General features: G+C 35.5%; 1 protein-coding gene across 3 annotated transcripts in view; it reads left to right on the plus strand.

Moving 5' to 3' along the window:
• SGCG (sarcoglycan gamma) overlaps positions 1–18,567 on the plus strand; it is a 104,159-nt gene that overhangs the window by 1,631 nt on the left and 83,961 nt on the right. The window lies entirely within an intron of this gene.

Genomic DNA, 18,567 nt, shown 5'->3' on the forward strand with positions numbered 1-18,567 from the left:
ATTTGAAACCAGATTTGGGGGAGCATTCAAAAGAAGGCTACATCTGTTGCTGCAGGTAATGTCTGATTGTTGAACATTGATAAGGCACCATACTTAAAGTGATTTTCAGGTTAGGACTTTTCTTAATAGGCACATGGATATATCTCTTAAGAAGGTCTATCACAGTTAATGACCCAATGCAGCTGTAAGACTTCTTTACATGTGCTCAGGCTTTCATTAATGGACTTTTATATTGCATTAAGCTGGGAGAGGGCTGAGGAAATAGAAGAGACATGTATAAAACTTGAAATGCTTCCCACTTTTCTGCATTTTGTTCACTGGTTGTGTTTTTTGATTTTTTTTTTTTCTTTTTCAATGTCAGCTTCAAATACAACAACTCTGGGCTTTCATGCAAGCGGCAGGTTTTATTAAACATATGATACAATTTTCTATTGTAAAATGTTCTGTAGTTCTTACTTCCTTGGAAAGATAAGATATGACTAGGGAATTATCATTTTTCTTGACAGCATGACAGTTAAAACTTGGTTTGCATAGGAGTGAGCATGTGTAGTGTATTAAAAGAAGATGTCATTCTGAACTGTCTGACAAACTTTTCAATGTGTTTCTTTTTTTTTATATGGAGGTGAATATATTGCTTGTAAAATCACTGCTAGGATGTAGCTAAGATGTAAGGATAAATTGATGTAGTGTTGTTGGGTCAAACTTAGGATTTTTAATATAGTTTAAATATTTAGAAGCCTGTGGATTTAGTACTCAGTTCTGTAACCAGATATTTGAGTTAATTTTATTCATATCAGCATCTTAGTCAAATTCACACAGAAGTACTGGTACTTAAGCTATGCAGAGATAGAATATTGATAGAATATACTGAAGCAAAATGCTTTGTTTGCTAATAAGATATCTGTTCTGATAACATGTCCAAATTGTATATAGGGATTGCTATCAAAAGCTGAGCTCATGTTAGAAGTCAGAAGCTTAAACGGTTCGGTGTCCAACAAATGTTCCTTTACAGACTGCAAAATCTTAAGCAATGAAAATGGCCAAGTGAAGCAAGGGGGGTATATAAAATGCCATTAAGGTTTGGAAGTGTGGGAAGTTAGGTAAAGGGAAAAAAAAAGAGGAGGAATTTAGGAATTGAGCGTTTGGGGTTTTATTTGCTATGATTTTTTTTTGTTTGTTTGTTTGGTTTTTTAACATGAACATTTGCTCTAAAAACAAAGTTACCTCTTTTGATGGTAATACACACCTTGAGGATTTTGGGTAAAGGTGTATATGAAGAAACAGGTGAGGTATTTGCTTTTACCTGAAAACTGTGGATGCATATACAGCTTTTTTTCTTACAGTTCTGTTTGCAGACCTTGTACTGCTTTATTTAAAGGCATCTCTTGAGCCGTAATAGAAAGCTTTTTACTTGGTTGTTAAACACATCTGGTGTGGTTGGAGTAGATAATACCAATGTAAAAGTAGTTAACTGTGTTTAATGTTGTTACAGAAGCAAGAAACTGATAAAAAGTGGAATATACTGGCTAAAGAAAATTGCATCTTAGTTCCCAGGCACTGAGAAGTACATACGATAAACCTGTAAAAAGGCAGGGTTAGATTTAGGGAAAGGATTCCTTCTGGTCACTACGAACAAGTAATGTTCCTGCAGAATGAGCTTTCACTTTGCATGCGCATTCTGGGTGTTAATTTCCTCTTAACTGAAAGGCTCCTGATTATTTAATTTTTGCTTTCTTTGTCACCTTTTTTAGACCTCTGGTAGTTAATATTTTCTGCTGAATTCCTCTAATTTCTTTATTCCATAGGTAGAGAACGTTCTGTACAGGAATTACAGCTGTTGCCTTACCAATAAGTAAACTGTAAAGATCAGCTTCAGTTCAGGGTAGCATGTTGTCTTTTATGCAAGAATATGGTTTTGCTGATCATTTTTATCCATGCTAATTCTAACCACCAAAATACCAGAGTAGCTACACACTGTGTGTCCTCATCCAGTATTTTCTCACTTGATTATTTTTAGTTAACTATTTGCATTCTTTAATTGCATCTTTATTTTCTCCTAGATCATGTTTTCAGTTTAACATAATTTTTCGGAGTTTTAGTCCTGTATACCAAGATTTGTAGTCCTGACTTCTGGATCTCCTTGGCCTAATGTCATGCTTAGATGTAAAAACTATACTCTGTCACTTCTCTTATTGATAAAGTGATTAATATCTATCAGAAAAGACTAGGGGAGCCTTGTCTTAATATGGTAATGTAACCTATTTTCTTAATTAACCAATATAATGGGTTTCAGTCTATAGGTATTATAAGAGTGTATAAATATGGATATTATTGTCTTTTAGAAACTATAATCAAGTCCAAAGCAGGAGTAGTATGTATTTGTTTAAGCAAGGTTTTGTTGCAAAACATTACAGCTTTGAAGGAAAGAACATGCCTTTTAATTTAGAAATCCTTTTTAATACAGTGGTTTTACTGAGCAACCAAATGCCTTTTCCTGAATGTCAGGTCAAAATACTCCTGGGCAGTGTCCCTTGCAATCGTATAATGTATATTATTTGTAATTAAAATGCTGTACACAAACCTCATAAAAATTAACAAGGTAATACAAGTGCTAGTTTTACTTTTTAGTTTTTGACAATTATTTGTAGTAAGTAACTTTAGTCACCAAAAATGGGTAATAATGTGTCAAATTTTTTAGCTGTTTGATTAACTATTATGCTTTAAATAATTTCTAAGGGTCATTCAAGTTTCACATTTCCACATATTTTTGAAAACATTAGAGGAAAACTAAAACAGTGTTACAAAAACTGATTTTCTTTTAGAGGTAAATGGCATTGAAAACCTTAACAGTCTTCTATGAAATTGCAGAATAATATGAAACTTTTTGTAATATTTGCCTGTTTTCTACAAATATGTAGACTCCTAGGTTTAACAGAGTGATCCTGAACATCTAATTTTTTTTCCACTTCACTGAATTGACTCACTGTGATGTTCCAAATTAATATATTTGTAAATATTGCTGTCAAGTCACATTACGTATATCAACCTCTGAAACTGAAGAATTGCTTTTGGAAACTTCAAATATGAGTCACAAAAAAGTACTTAAATAAATTCCTTGCTTGTGGTTGTGCATTAAGCATTCTATACTTCTGAGAATGTATTTATTATAAAAAAATCTGAAAACTTCATAATATCATGTCTGTATAAACCTGGAGAGAACTTCTATTTGTTTTCTAAGAGTAGCACTCTGGAATTTGGATTTTGTATATTGAACACCCTTGCTGTTATCAAAGATACTGTAAAAACATGTTTTGCTACGTTGCAGAAAAGTAGATTGCTTTTCAAATTGGATTTTTGAGGAAAAAGTTCCAAGATTCAAGAAATTGCACAATGTACACCAAAAACCCCGTTCATTAATCTAAACATGACAGAGTAACATATATAAGTTGATTCTAAACCAGCAATTTATTTGATTTCAGAAACAAGGAATTTTTGTCCGTAACTATCTGTCAGTTTCCCCAAATTATTTATTTGTTAATGAGGAATTGTAAACTAATATGCAGCATTATTTTAGAAAAATACTGTATGTGAAAAATCATAGCAGGATGCTGGTTCCCTGACTTTATTTTCTTGGACGCAGCACTTTCTCAGGCTGTGAAGATTTTTGCTCAGAGATTTGAAGACAGCAATATTTTTTTTTTTATTTAAAGGTGCATATACACATGAAGAAAAAGGACTCAGTCTTTTCCTAGTGCTGACTTTAAAACTTGGAAGCACTTAAACAACCAAGGAAAGAGAAACAAAGTGGAAAGAGATGGCTGATAAAATAAATTTCACTGGAATCTCTCAATCCATTCTCAAAACCAAACTTCCCTAGACAATTTGAGAAAAAAAAATTGTAACCAGTCTTAAAAAGACTGAAATAGCAGCCATTGTGGAAGTCCAGAGACATCCTGCCTCCTCCTCCTCACTATCAAAACCAACACTGGGTTCTGAAGCCTTCTATACTTAAGGAAGAAGGTTCAAATTTTAGTAAACCATTTACTGTGTGTCTTGGCAATGGTCAGAGTTACTTTTATGTCTGAAGTGCAAGGTCATATTACTTCTCTCAGGACATTTTGTTGTTGTATGATCTGTGTCCTTCATGGTTCTAGAAGGAAGTCAAGGGATCTCAGGATCTTTTAAGGAATGTGATGAGCTTACCAAGCCTTTCGGCAGTGGGATCATCTTCTCTAAGTTCACTTGCTGGCTAATGCAAGATCCTCTCAGAAATCATAAAATTGTAGAATGGCTTGGGTTGGAAGGGACCTTAAAGATCATCCACTTCCAAACCCCCTGCCATGGGCAGGAACACATTTTACTACACCAGGTTATACCAGCCCCATCCAAGTGGGTACTAGAATGTCCCAAAAGAGTTGGGGATCATACAGAAGTCTCCATTATTATTGGAGGTAATCATACTCATAATTAGGGACTTCAATCTGTGTAGAGGAATGCACAGGAATATATGCAGGAAGCTGAGTTCCAGCAACTAATGTGGAAATGGCTGTGACTGTGCTGCCAATATAATTGTTAGCATGCACAGTGCTGTGGGAAGATGTGTGCACTCTCTTTACTTATTGTTACTGAAATAGTTTTAGTGAGTGACGCCAGGACAGAGCCTTTGGAGAGCCTTCTGCTGTAGTCTAATTAAATCATCGTGTCAGTTACAGTGTTTTAAATCCAGAATGTTTAATACTTTCTTCTTGTTCGGTCCGTGTAGAGAAAGTTATACTATTAAATTTAGATGGCCTGAATCACTTATTAAACCTTTGAACTTAAGCCATGTTAGGTTGTGATACTACTTGGTTTAAATACCACTTTAAAATGGCTTTATACGCTCGCTTATCATGGCTTTTTCAGGGGTGGAATTACCGTGAAATTTCAGTTAAGTTTTGCAACAATTGACCCAAGGTATCACTAAGTACTTCCTCTGTTCCAAAAGATTATTTCAGGTTAAGCATAGCAGACGTGCTACAGTTCTTGATGCACCTGAACATAGCTTTGAAAGCTACAGCAATATTACATTGTTGCACAGGTCTTTATTGATTCTATTGCAAGGGAATACATTAAGAAATTGCAAATGCAACTAAAAATACTGCATTTTAAGGAGTACAGTTGGTTTCATGTTACATTTGAGCATTGCATATTTAGGATACACTAGACTTGAGGAGACTGAAACTTTGAATTCTTAGTGGAAATGCAAAGGCAACTTTACTTAGATCAGCAGAGAAAATTTGTGCCTGTCCTCCAACCAAATTAAAAGGGCTTCAAGAAAACTATATGCATTTATGGGAAAAGGTATTCTTTATCTTCTTTAATAATACCCTTTTGTTAGCATGTGCTGTGTCCTTAACAGCACATTTGGCTGATAGCTTAGAGCAATATAGCAGTCTCATCAGGCCTGCCTTTTTAGGGGAACTCATTATGCTACTTCTGAAGTGTGTGCAGTAACCCATCAACATGGATTATAGGGTTCTTAATACTATATAATTAGGATATATGTATGGTTCTGCTCTTTGTCCAGCTTGTATCTTGCCTTCCTAATCCCTATTGAGAGATTTGCCAAGAATAGGAATTGCTTGTATTTTTTTAAACACTAGCATTTGAGCAATAAATGAAGTAAGGAAGATTGTAAGGAAATTTTTGCTGTCATTGCTTTCTTATTCCTATAAGTAAAGGTTAATCTTAAATCTGAGACAAATGAAATATCTGTGCTAAAAGGAAGCATCCCTCCCTTTTTAAGCATGGTCCCCGTGTATGTCTTTTATTTACTAGTTAAACCTAATGATTGCCAAACTGTTCTCAGTTTTGTGAGTGTTTTGTGGTAATCTCTTTAAAACACGTCTTATTTTTTTCTTAGGATTTTTACTGTCATACAATGTCTTATGCACCACACATACTGAATTTCTTTGAATATTTTGAAATTATGTGTTAATTATGGCAATTTTTGTCAGGAGCTGTATTCAGAATTTTTTGTTGTTTTTGTTTTTTTTTTTTTTGGTTTTTTTTTGGTTTTTTTTTTTGTTTTTTTTTTTTTTTTGTTTTGTTTTTTGTTTTTTGGTTTTTTTTGTTTTAAATGGTAGGTTAACTTGCATCCAGTTGAATCAGTAACCCAAACTAAGCATCCATTGTTATTGTTTGCTCAGCTGAGTCCAAAAATGTGCTAATAACAAATGCATTCAGTCCTCCATTCCAACAAAAAATGCAAGTGTGCCTAAGCATACCAGTGAATTCATGTCTCAGGTTGCTTGTATAGTTGGCACCTGTGTCTGCACATATGTCTTTGAGCATGCCAGACCTTTATCTGTGATGAATGCAACACTGATTGAAGACATTACACTGGCAGATAATAAATTTTGGACATTCATGCTGATTCATGTATTTTCTTTAGTCCTATCATCAAGCTGGTGAGCAAGTGCAGAAAATTTTGCCATTTTTCCAGCAGATATTTGCTGCATCCACTCTTGGCTGACAGGCTTACCTCAAGGTCCATGCCTATCCAGAAATCAGCCCCTCATGCAAATATCCAAGAGTTGAGGCCAGCTGTAAAATCTGCTTCTCATCTATGTATCATTAAGGTTTATTGATTGTACTGTCATTTTCAGGTATAATCTCTGATCAGGGTCAGTCTCTTTCCCATGACTACTGCAGATGTTAGCCCACTGTGTAAATGATGAGCATGGACTCAAGGAGTCTTTTTGCAGAGTGTGCAGAAAATCATAATTAACAGCAGAAGTGACTAGACGAAAATAATTTTTACGGCTGCATGTAAAATCCTGGTTTTATTTTAATTGCAGCTCCATAAGGTTTTGGAAAATTGAGTTGAGCTATGGGAATACACTTTTGGTTGAGTTCACTATACGCTTACCTTACAGCTATGTCTCCAATTCAGTTATTTTGCTAGGCAATTTTTTCTTAATCATGTGGAAAAATATTCTTAAGAAGTTAGTATAGATATACTACTTAGCACAAGATTACTTCTTGGCACTTGAATTTGTCTTGGCAGGTTGAACTACTGTGTGATTTTTCCATCTCTTACTAATGAGTTGTGTCAGTATTCTGCAAATACAATGCCTTCATGAAAGTAGTAAGTTAACTAAAACCATCAACAATCATACTTTATCTACTTCATTGGGAATTGTGAAAAAAGAAGAAAATGTATAGGTGACAATAAGTAGCTTGACTAAAATTGGTTGTAGTAACAAACTGTCTCTGCAATCCGCTGCAGCAGGCATCACCTAGAAGTAGCCCAATGCTGATACAAATCTTCTGATAGTTGACTTTGGAAAAGTCTGGAAAATTAATTCCTTCTTTCTGTTCATCCTTTTTAATAGCTTATTATTGCTGACATTATTCTAAAGGAGATGCTGGCATATCTTTTCCTTGTGTTAGTTTTAGATGTAAACTTGTATCAAGTACATGAATTACACTTTTTCACAATCTAGGTCTTTGATGGGGAAAAAAAAATCATTAAATAAAATTATCATGCTCCAGGCCTTTGTCATAAGAAACCAATTGCTCCTGCATAAGGAAGAGGGACAACTGGTGATATCTTCAATTGTCACAACAGACTGTGGAAATGGCAATTTGAATGGAAAGAAAATATTATTGCTTTTTTTTCCCCCCTGTAAAACAGCCTTACACTAGATCATTATTCTTTAGGATCAGAGAATCTTTATTCTCTGATAATGAGAATCTTTAACTGAAACTATATGTCAATGATAGCATGAAAACAAATATAAAGATTTCTGAAAGGTACTCAAAGCAATTTCATTTATCTACTTATAATGGGTATTAAAATCATAGCAATTTTCTGGTAACAGTTCTGGGAAATGGTATACTCTTACAGTATGTGAAGTAAGTCTCCTGCAACATGGAAGTCTTTATATTGCAGAAGAGAATCATAAAATGGTTTGAGTTGGAAGGGATCTTAAAGATCATCCAGTTCCAACCCCCCTGCCACAGGCAGAAAAGAGCTAGATCATACAGTAGCCAATTGGAGATTATCATATTGGTAGTTAGGCATTTCTGTCTGCATAGGGGAATGTGCAGATATATGCAGGAATCTGAGTTCCAGCAACTAATGTGGAAATGGCTGTGACTGTGCTGCCAATACAATTGTTAGCAAGCACAGTGCTGTGGGAAGATGTGTGCACTCTCTTTACTTATTGTTACTGAATGTTTTAGTGAGTGACACCAGGGCACTAAGACACTTGACTTTATTTGAAGAGAAATCTTCAAAGAGTTTATGAAATCACAAGAACTAATGAAACAACTAGTACAAAATTCTCTATTTCTAAGCATAGGTATTTGCCAATATACTTCAAACTTTCATCTGATATGTTCTCTATTCTGATAATTTATATTCAAGAACTTCCTTGGGCTGAGAAATGCATGCATTTTTGTGAAAAGTTTAGTGAGAGGTTTGAATTGTTAGTAGAGCAGCTAAAAATGTAACTTTCTTTTTCCCCCATTCTTTAGTATTTCATTATAAGTAATGTTTAAAAATAATCTGAGGATCAAATGTTTAATTGAGTTATTATTATTCTCTATGAAAATTGCATTTACAATATACTTATGGACATTACAAAGTTCTCAGATGCTAATCCAACAGAAAATGTTGAAATGCTTTTGTCTCCAGGGAATAGTAGGATTCCATTTCCTATAGGTAGACACAAGTGAGTTTACTGCTACAAACTTCGCAAAATAATAGTTTTTGTTTCACAGTAGTTGAGTCTTACAATATGCACTATTCAGTTGAGAAATGAAATAATTTTGGTGATACTTCAGGTTAATACTGACTCTGGTTAGGTGCTAACTCTGACTTGTTATAAACAAGACAATTTTCATTACGTTCCAGTTTTGAGGTAGCCCTATTGAGTTTTGGTAAGCAGTGTTGAATTTCAGCAGCTGTTTCTACTCGTTATAAAATGGTGTGAATGAACTAGCTTCTGTTCCAAACTCCTTCAGTTCTTAAGGAAAGTGGAATATTTCTCTGAGCTTACAACAATTGGTAGTAGCAAGTACTTTTCATCTATCCTATGAAATAGTGGGCATCAGGCAATTTTTTGATAGGACACTTCTGTTGCTCTCTGTTCTGTGCTTTACTGCTGCAGATTGTTTTTGTTGTCTCCACCCTTTCTCAGTCCCTTTTATTTTGTTTGCTCCTCTTATCGTATTTCTTGGTTTCTTTTTTGCATGTTGTTCCTATGTCTCCATGTCTCTTACCTTCTATAATGCAATCTTATCACTTCTCTTTAGTATAGATGACCCTTCCTTTCTTCCTGAGCATAAGCCAGCTGAATTTTGAAAGTCCAGTGAAAAGCTGTCTGACCTCATTGCATAGCAAAATTCCATAGTGAGCTCTGGGAACTGGAAGGGAAAAGAAAAGAGGAAGTTTTGATTTTCCTAGTGGAAGAATTGTCTATAAGCAGTTCCAGGAGATCATGACGATTAGTTTTAAGTAAGATACAGGGGAAACATTATTGATATGAGTTTTCTTGAGCTTCAGCTTCCTGAGGAGTCATTAGTGTTGTTAGTGTACATCGTCTTTCTCATCACATTTCTCAGAAGAAACCATGAGGTTTGTTTTAATGAGTTTGATAGCTCTAATTTTTATGTAAGTGTTCTCCATCATCATTATTGAATAATTGTCTGTCCCACTAAGAGATCTTTGGACTTTTACCATTACAGAAGTGTCTGAACAGACAAAGAGAACATTTTACTCACTTGTGCTTCTTTACAGAATTAAACAAATATAATTAAAGCTATGGTACTGGTGACTTACTGTTCTTGAATAGCTCAGTTTTGTCTTTGGAAGTAACAACACCATTTTGTGCCATTAGGAGTGCCTCATTTTAATAGCAAATTTGCCTTTCATTTTAATAGCAAATTTAATATATATTTTATGTAACTAGAGTAATGTGATACTGAGAGGTGGTACTCCATTTGTCTAATTTTATAATAAAATCATAATGTTCTAGCTTCTGTAAATAACAGACTAAATAGGGCCCAACTTTCCACGTGAATAAATCTCATAGCTTATTTAGTGACAGGTGACACATCCAATGCCAGGTAACCTTTTGTTCGGTGGCAGAAGGTATAGCCTTATTTAGAGGTGCCAGACTATACTGCAATCATGTAAGAATCCAATTATCTTTTTAAACTATTCCTACTTTCTTTTTTTTTTTTTTTATGACCAGCCATGCTGAAATTTTAATGAGAATTCTCAGGCTTACCTAGGCAGATAGATGGCAGAATGAACATTTTTATAACTGGAATAAAAGCTGTTACATTTTATCATAAGACCTTCCTATTGTCTTGTTTCCCTTTTAAGGTAAGGTAAATAAACATTACCTCAGAAGAAACTTCAAGGAACAACCCTAATTTTATGTGTATACGCATAACATGTTATGTTTGTAAAAGTCCATACACATACACTTTTTCAGTATTACATCTGCATATTTACTTTTCAGCTAGACTTGCTGTTACGTTCTGATTATGTAATATTTCCTAGCTACACAAATCACTTTTTCACATTTTCATTAAGCCTGAATTCATAGTAACGTGGAGGTCATCATGTTTTTGTAACACAACCATGGGAGCACCTTATCAAAACTCCTTGTTGCTAAAGCAGCTTGACCTTGCATTTAACTTACTAATCAAAAGCAATCCTAGCAGGCAGTTCAAACAAAAATACCATATCTTTGTTTTCCTTTGTAAATAACAAACAAGGTCACAGTAACTGGACAAGGGGAAAGCATTTACCAAACTGCTTGGGCCTAAATTTTCCCCTTACATTGCTGAAAATAAAATCTTAAAAGCAACTTTTCAAAACTATTTTTTCTCCAAGCTTGAAATATTAGGCTTACTCTGTATTCGGTATAGCCTTTCTGTGTGCTACTCCAAGTAGTGTGGAGTGAGCTGCTGCTCTCAAAAGCAAGTGATTAGCCCTACTCCTGAATTCTTCCTAAAGTTCTTTGTGGGCCAATAGGGGAAGGCTGTGGATCATTCTGTTATGGCTGTCCCAGTGCCAGTCAATATTTTTTCTGAAGATTTATGGATTCTGCTTTGGCATGAGATTGCATTTGCCACTGTGACAGGAAGTAGGCTGTTTGGTCCTCTGGAATTCAGCTGACTGGAATTGTGCCACCATCAGAAGGGTTTCTCCATTATAGTCTTTGTTCCTTGGTTTTTGTTCCAAGGATCCTGAAAAATAAAGTACCAGTAGTGGACTGGCCTGCTGTTGCTGTTAAAGTTATTAATCCAATAGCCTGGCACTGAAAATTCTCTGTAAAAGGGGGTAGCTGAGAGAAGGCTAAATCTGAAGTGAATTGTTGTCATGTGCTGCTAATGCACTCTAGGAGAAATTGTAAAAGCAGATATGTAACACATGTTGCATAGGCAGAAAGACAAATTTTGTTTTGGAGTTCATTGAAAGTTAATCTTACTACAAATCCTATGGATTTGTAAGTATTGGATGTTTGGAATATTGCTATTCTTAAAATGTATCCCACCTGTTTAAAGTACAATGAGTACAGGATACATACATAGGTAACTAATGGAGATCATAAATATTAGTAGATGTCAAGGACAGGTTAAATGCTAAATCCAAAGAGGGGAATTTGTGATCTTTGCAAATACCTCACGCGCCGAAGCTGTCATCCTGAAAAATTATAGGTCACATCGAAATATAAGTTTCTTCATACTGATGTATTTTGACAGATTGTGTTCGGGATTTTATGTTAAGAATTTATATTGTATATGTGGGCTGTGTTTCTTAAAGTTCTTGAAAGATTTAAAAAAATTGCAATTTACCTGCTGCACGCTGAGTAAAAACAAGCTAAATATAATCTAATTCTTCTTAGATTATAAAAAAAGAAATACTGTTTGTAACATTGAGCTTTTTGCTTACAAACTTATAGAATGCACAAGACCAAATATAGTCTCATAAAGAGGGCTTTTCACAACAGCTAGCAAGGGTACTTCTTATTAGGTATATTTTGGGAGGCATTTGCCTGTACTAAATATGACCTACTATGCAATAGGTCTTTAAAATAATTTATAGTGCACATACAGTTAATGTAAAATAGTGCAGTGGCTATAAATTTTACAAGTCCAAAATTCTGTCTCCGGAGCAGAAGCAAAGGAGTTGTTTTACACAGGAGAGTCCTGAATTTTATTTCATTTTATAACTTGGAAAAAGCTATAGATGACCTAGCCACATTTTTGATTATAGACTAAAAAAAGGGACAGAGAAGTGGGAAACCAAATTCAGAAAGTTGCTAGCTATGGAAGCATACTACTTCACCTTACAAGAGAATGCCTTAACAGCCAGACTGTAGATTAATATTAGATAGGTTCAGTCTCAAGCCAGTCTGTTTCATGTTGGATCATTGTGAAGAAAAGAATAATAGATTTAGATGTAAGAGAGAATAATAACAGGGGACACTGTAGTATAATCAGAAAAAAACTTCAGAGAGAAATGTGTCCACTGACTACATCTGTTCCCTGAGATGATTAGTGGGTACTGGCTCATGTCCATTCTTCCCAAGCCTGAGACTCTTCAGAAAGATAAGTTGCATCCCTGCTGCATATAAGCAGGAGTGTAGATGGTGTAAGCAGCTACTTCAGAAGGCTTGGGATTTTCACAGCATAGGCTTCCTTGTTCTTGAGCTGCTTTCTCTCTTGAATGTGTTGTGCTGTTTATACAAGCCATTGGTTTGTGGTAATTGCCTAGATGTGATGTTGCTCTAACTTCACCATTGGTGAAGCTGTGATCTCAGAGTGCTTATATAGGGTTATCCTGGTTTATGGAATAAAACTTCATGAGCTAACATGAAATGTTGTAATTTGGCATCTGTGATCCTATTATACTATGAAGTTTGAAAGAAACTGCTGTCTTGTGAAGGATGATTCTTTTTGTGTTTGCTTTCATCAAGTGTTAGTCCTCACTACACAAAATGTTGGTTGTGAAAATTTAACTCAGTTTTCCTATTGAGCCAAGATTAGGATTAGGTTTCAAATTTTGCTGTCTAGAGCCTGGGTTATCTGACAGCTGCTCTTCTGTTTTCTGGGCACTTGTCCTTATTGAGTAGGAGAATGATACTTTTCTTTAAAGTGAGTCAATCTTCAGCTTATACCTGAGGAATGACTTCAGCCTAAGTGAGTAAAATTTGAGTCTTTTCATGGTCAGTTGTAGAAAATATAACTGCAAATCATCCATATTGAGAGCAACTATGTTTACAGGGGATATGTTCAAGGGGAGTTCCCATTTGTCTTGGGGTAGTAGATGGGGTCTGTTTATGTGGCTTTGTCTACGTAATATTTATAACTGGCCATTGCCTTACATGGGTGTCTACAGAGATTTGTGGATAACCAGGGAAGATTTGTGGATTTCTTGACTCGTTCTAACAGCTAAATGTGCATTGTGTCGATCAGACTTGTTCTAATGATGTGTATAGCATTCTTAACCTCTCCTGAGATGCCATCTGTATCAATCTCAGAGTATTAGTCTGTGTTGTGATGGTGCCACTCAAGCCCTTCTCCCCACTTCAAGTGACAACTATTCTTTGATTACCGAAGCCAGTACAGAGACAACAGCTCAGTCTTGAACTCTTGCAAGTAGAAATGAATTATGCCTTTCCTCCCCTTAACATAAAAAAGAAGACTTGAGAGGTATTTGAGGTGCTGGTATCTCCAGTGCTGTATTTATGATAAATTTTGGAAATACTTCAGCTCCATCTTGCCCAGAAGTCTGTCTTTGACAGTAGCTCACATTAAATGCCTAGGAAAGAATATAAGGACAGGAAACATTATCTTTTAGTGCTATTTCCCAAGATATTCTCCTACTTGAGTATTTCAAGATTTACCAGAGCCTGTTGTCATGCCTTTGTATATGAGTTTTAGGCAGATATACAGGAATGTGTCTACCTTACCTTTTCAATCTGGCCAAGTTCTCAGCATGTGCGCTATCTAGAGGCGTCATTGCATTTGATCTGTTTACTCTTTGCCCTGAAATAATTCTGTACTTTGACATGTTTTCAGTAGTTTCATATTCTAGGAAGTCCCTATGAAAACAGGGAAGGAAGTCAGGCCCAGTTCTTTTCTCCCTCCTTTCTGTGGACCTGGAGGTCCAGTCAAAGAATCCTTCTTAGGCCCAGTAAATTTCCTACCATCCTCTAGAAGTCAAACAGTTATTCAGTCATTGGCCAAGTATCTTCCCGTTAGATGGACTAGCATAGACACTGGCCAGCCATGGTCTGAAATGTGATCAGTCAGTGGAAGCAATAATATCAAACATTTTGATAGCTGGACTCTCTTTCCCGGGCTTGACATCTTGAAGCACACATAGTGAAAGAAAAATGCTGCAGTTTTCCATGTGAATATTTAGGCTGGAGTCATTCCATCTCAGATCACACATATAAATAAGAACCTGCATACCAGCTGGTGGTAAATGACAATCTATATTCCTGATAGTGATGGCAGGAGCCATATTTTGGTGGTTAGGAGGAGAGGGTTTGGGGTTGGGTTTTTGTGTTCATTGGGGTTTTTTGTTGGGTTTTTTTCTGGAACGCTGCATGTGAAGGAGGAAAAGAAACATAAAGAACTGTTTTCTGTCTTCTGCCTAAGAAGTACTGGTCTAACAGCTGTCTGTGCTTTTGTAGTTTACTTTGAGTAAATCAAAAAGTTGTGTTGCTGTAGATGGTGGATCTAGAAGGTACCTAAAAGAAAGAAATTGAGAGAGTTCCTTTATATGCATGTAATCACTAGTCTTTACCTCTCCTAAAGGATTTCTTCTTATAGAAGATGTGAGTTTAGAAGGAATTGAGAATACAATGAAAATCACTGCCTCTTTTTTTCCCCCCTTTTTAAATTGTGCCTAGATCACCATGCATAGGTTGCCAAAACAGATTTCAGAATTCATTGCACTGGTTCATTAAATAGGTAAATTAACCTTACCTGATTTAAATAGCATGTTTCTTTACTTACATGTTTTTTCAATTCTGTGGAATTTTGTTTGTTGTCACAGCCTCTTCTGCCTTTATCTAAGGTGCAAGCTGTTTTTTCCTTAAAACTTTTCTCTTTGTATTTTAGAATGCATCTATCCCATGTAAACCTGAACATTTAAGTTGTTAATGTGCTCTTATTTGACTTAAAAATATCTGACTAGTTTCTAACACTTTAAAAGTAATCTTTCTATAAAAAATTGACAGTTTTCAACCTTCATTTTAATACTGCTACCCCTTTGATAGTTGTACTTTAATTTTCAGAAAATTGAATCCTAAGTAAAAGCTTCTTTGCATTCTGTCAGTCTTTAGCATTGTCGCTTGTAATTTTGGTTCTTTGATGCATCTGAAAGCTCTAGATGCAGCTTTTTGACATTGATTTTGTTGTTTTTGTATCCTGAGAAGTTAAAAAATTAGATTAATTTTTAAGCTTCTGAAGTATGTGTCATGAAGGCAAAGCAGCTATAAAAAGAACCAGGTAAAGCAAATTATTTTGACTTGGGATGTGGCTAGATATTTTTGCTTTCATATTTTAGATCAGCCTTTTGAGCAATTCCAGTTTTAAATTTCATTCTGGCTGTATGACATTATGCATCCCTGCACATGGAGAATAACATCAGTAAAAATTCTCTTGTTGATTCCTCAGATTTCCTCAGGAAGCTTTCAAGATATTCCCTAACCAGAAATTTATGAAGCTAAGCAGCTGTGGCACAAGTAGTAGGGTTATGAAAGGATAAACAGATGGCTAAAATTTGGAAAACAGAGAGTAAAAATACGTGCTAAATTTTTGCAGTGGAGAAACATTGTCTTTGTACATATGCGACAGTTTGTGCTGAGATTTGTCCACATAACCCAGATCTTGCACAATGCACATCACATGTCTTTTCTATGATAGCACACATCAAAAGGGCTGTGTTGGGGTTTGGAGCCATGATGTTTGAAAAGAAGTTAGAAATAGGATCAATTAAAAACCTTTAGAAGAGCTTTCTGATTCTGAGTGATGAGACAGTAGAATGGCAAATCCAGGTGATGGAAATGTAAAGTATGCTAGAATAGACTAGAACAGAATACTTCAGTGAGAAGGGGCCTTCCATCGGTCATCTGTTCCAGCTGTCAGATTGTCCTTTTGAAAGACTGAAAATCCCTCTGTATGTTTCCTTGATGCTTTCCTTACTGCATCAAAATACCATTAAAGTTAATCTAGGGAAAGTCACCCCTTGGTGTTCTTCAATGGCCTTAAGCTTCTGAAGCTAGCTCTGTATTGTTACGTGCTCAACATAAAAAAGGATGTTCTGTCTTTACTTTTGCATGTGTAAGCCTTACAAAAAGTGTCCCTAACTCTTCATTCTCACAGTGGGACGTGGGTACTGTTGTTTCACTGTAGTAATTTGTCCTCACATATTGGTGGTGTTATGTTTGGAACCGGTTCTGATACCAGCATACGGTACCAGCCCGTGGTGGGGTCTAGATGATTTTTAAGGTCCTTTCCAACCCAAATCAATCCACTGTAGGATTTTACTGGTACTTACAGAACACAGGTACTGAGGTCACTAACGTCTCACCTCAGACATCTTATTGTAAAGCCACTTATCAAGCACAGCACTATCTTCAAAGTCTAACAGAAAAGAGTTGTGTTTTCAATTCACCATTGTTTAATTGGAGGTTGGGTAGTGCCATGCCATCAGCTGTTGTTATAATACTTGTGTAAGCCCATCAAAGAAAGTGGAGTAGAACAGGCAAGTTTTTCTGTGTATTCTCTGCATCTAAAGGAACTGATTGAAGGTATCAGTGGTACAAAAATGGCAGTGGGTATGTTATATCTTGTGCAATGTTAGTGGAGCAGGGATGAGAGCATTCCTCCCATGGACACTGCAAGGGGAAACTTCACTCTTTTGTGATTAGGATAAATTTGCCCTTTGTTAAAATGTGCTTGGAAATTATCCAAGGAAGGAACACCATTACTGGTCAGGATAATTTTCCCCCCTTGGTTTTGAAAGCTGCATTCATGAGAAGGGGCTTCAAAATGTAGCTAAGCAAGAATACCAGGATAAAAGGGGGATTGGAGATATAACAGCCCTTTCAGTTGAGAAACTGTGAGAGATGTTGGATGGCATTAACAAAACCATCAGAGGCTTTGTTTCTCTTGCTAGCTATGTCTGGTGTTTATGAATGCTGATAGGAGAATTCCCATATGTAATGCTGAATTAGAGTTTCACAGACAGGAGCTTGATGAAAAGAATGTTTATTTTTGTGGCTTGAATTAAGTCCTGTGGTAAAAAGCTGTACAGTCATTCACTTAAGTGACAGGTGTAAGGTAGATAGTGAATATTTTGGTTTTATGCTACACTTTTTCCATTTTTTTGTAAATTAGTTGAAGCAGCTGGAAAGTAAATATGATATGAGAAAATTTTATCTCAAATGGAGTTCAATAGCTACTTATAAAATCAAATTTAACATAGAAAGTAAAGTATTTATAGACAGTGGAAGACAATTTCGTATTTACAATTTAGGAAATTTCAATGAACTCACTTTTTAAAAAAAGCTTTTCTAGGAAATTAAATACCTTTCCAAAGGGACTGTTTGTTTTCTAGTTGTTAAAAAAAATTAATGTCAAATGTTCTTATATTGGGACTTAGGTTCTAGCCCCATGCTGAGTGGCTATTAAGACAGTAAGAGAACTCTGGCAGGGAGATTGATTTGGTACACCAGGATGTCATTTTTTTTCCCCCTTAGTTTTCCTGTAGATACCCTCTTCTACCTTATAGGCTGGCTGCAGTTTCTTTGTCGAGGAACATTCAGAGTTTTCTCTGTTTGGTCCCTCTTTAAGTCTGTTGGTGTGAGAGTCTGTGATTGTCTCACAGCCATAAAATCCTTTTCTGCTTTCACCTTGATTTCACATTGCTATAGAGAAAATGGGAAATGCAGCAAATGTTCTATAGCTGCCGAATTCTCTGCATTGCTATAGTTTGAGTAATTTATGAAAAATTTTAGTTTCTGAAAACATTTCAAAGCATCCGGTTTGTCAGACTTTCTTTTGGAGATTATTTTAGTGTACATTTTCAGTGCCTCCATAAACGTCCATCTTTATAAAATCAATATCCTCCTTTTAAATATTATGTAATTTATTAAGTGAGACTTTCATGTAGTTTATTCAAAAATGGCTATTGTTCCTGATCATTAGCCCGGATTAACACAAATGCACCAGGCAGACCTTTGTTAATTTCATTCTCAAAATTATACTTTGCATTTTCATTATTAGAGTTATTCTTGATAAGAATTATCTCAACAGTTCTGTAGAAGTTAGGATTTTCTAATGACTGCAAGCATTATTCCTTAAATTCTGTCTTTCCTCTTAAGATTGAATCTTTGTTTCAAAGTGCCTAAAAAAAAGCAAGATGACAAAAGCATCAATTTTTAAGAAAAGTTACAGATATCTCCAAAGGCACATCACTGGGTGGACTCAACTCCCCAGAAAAGTTACACTATTCATACTCAGAAAAGCGTTAATTTGTGGAAT

Source organism: Vidua chalybeata, chromosome 2 (genome assembly GCF_026979565.1).
Source record: "Vidua chalybeata isolate OUT-0048 chromosome 2, bVidCha1 merged haplotype, whole genome shotgun sequence".
Taxonomy (NCBI): Eukaryota; Metazoa; Chordata; class Aves; order Passeriformes; family Viduidae; genus Vidua; species Vidua chalybeata.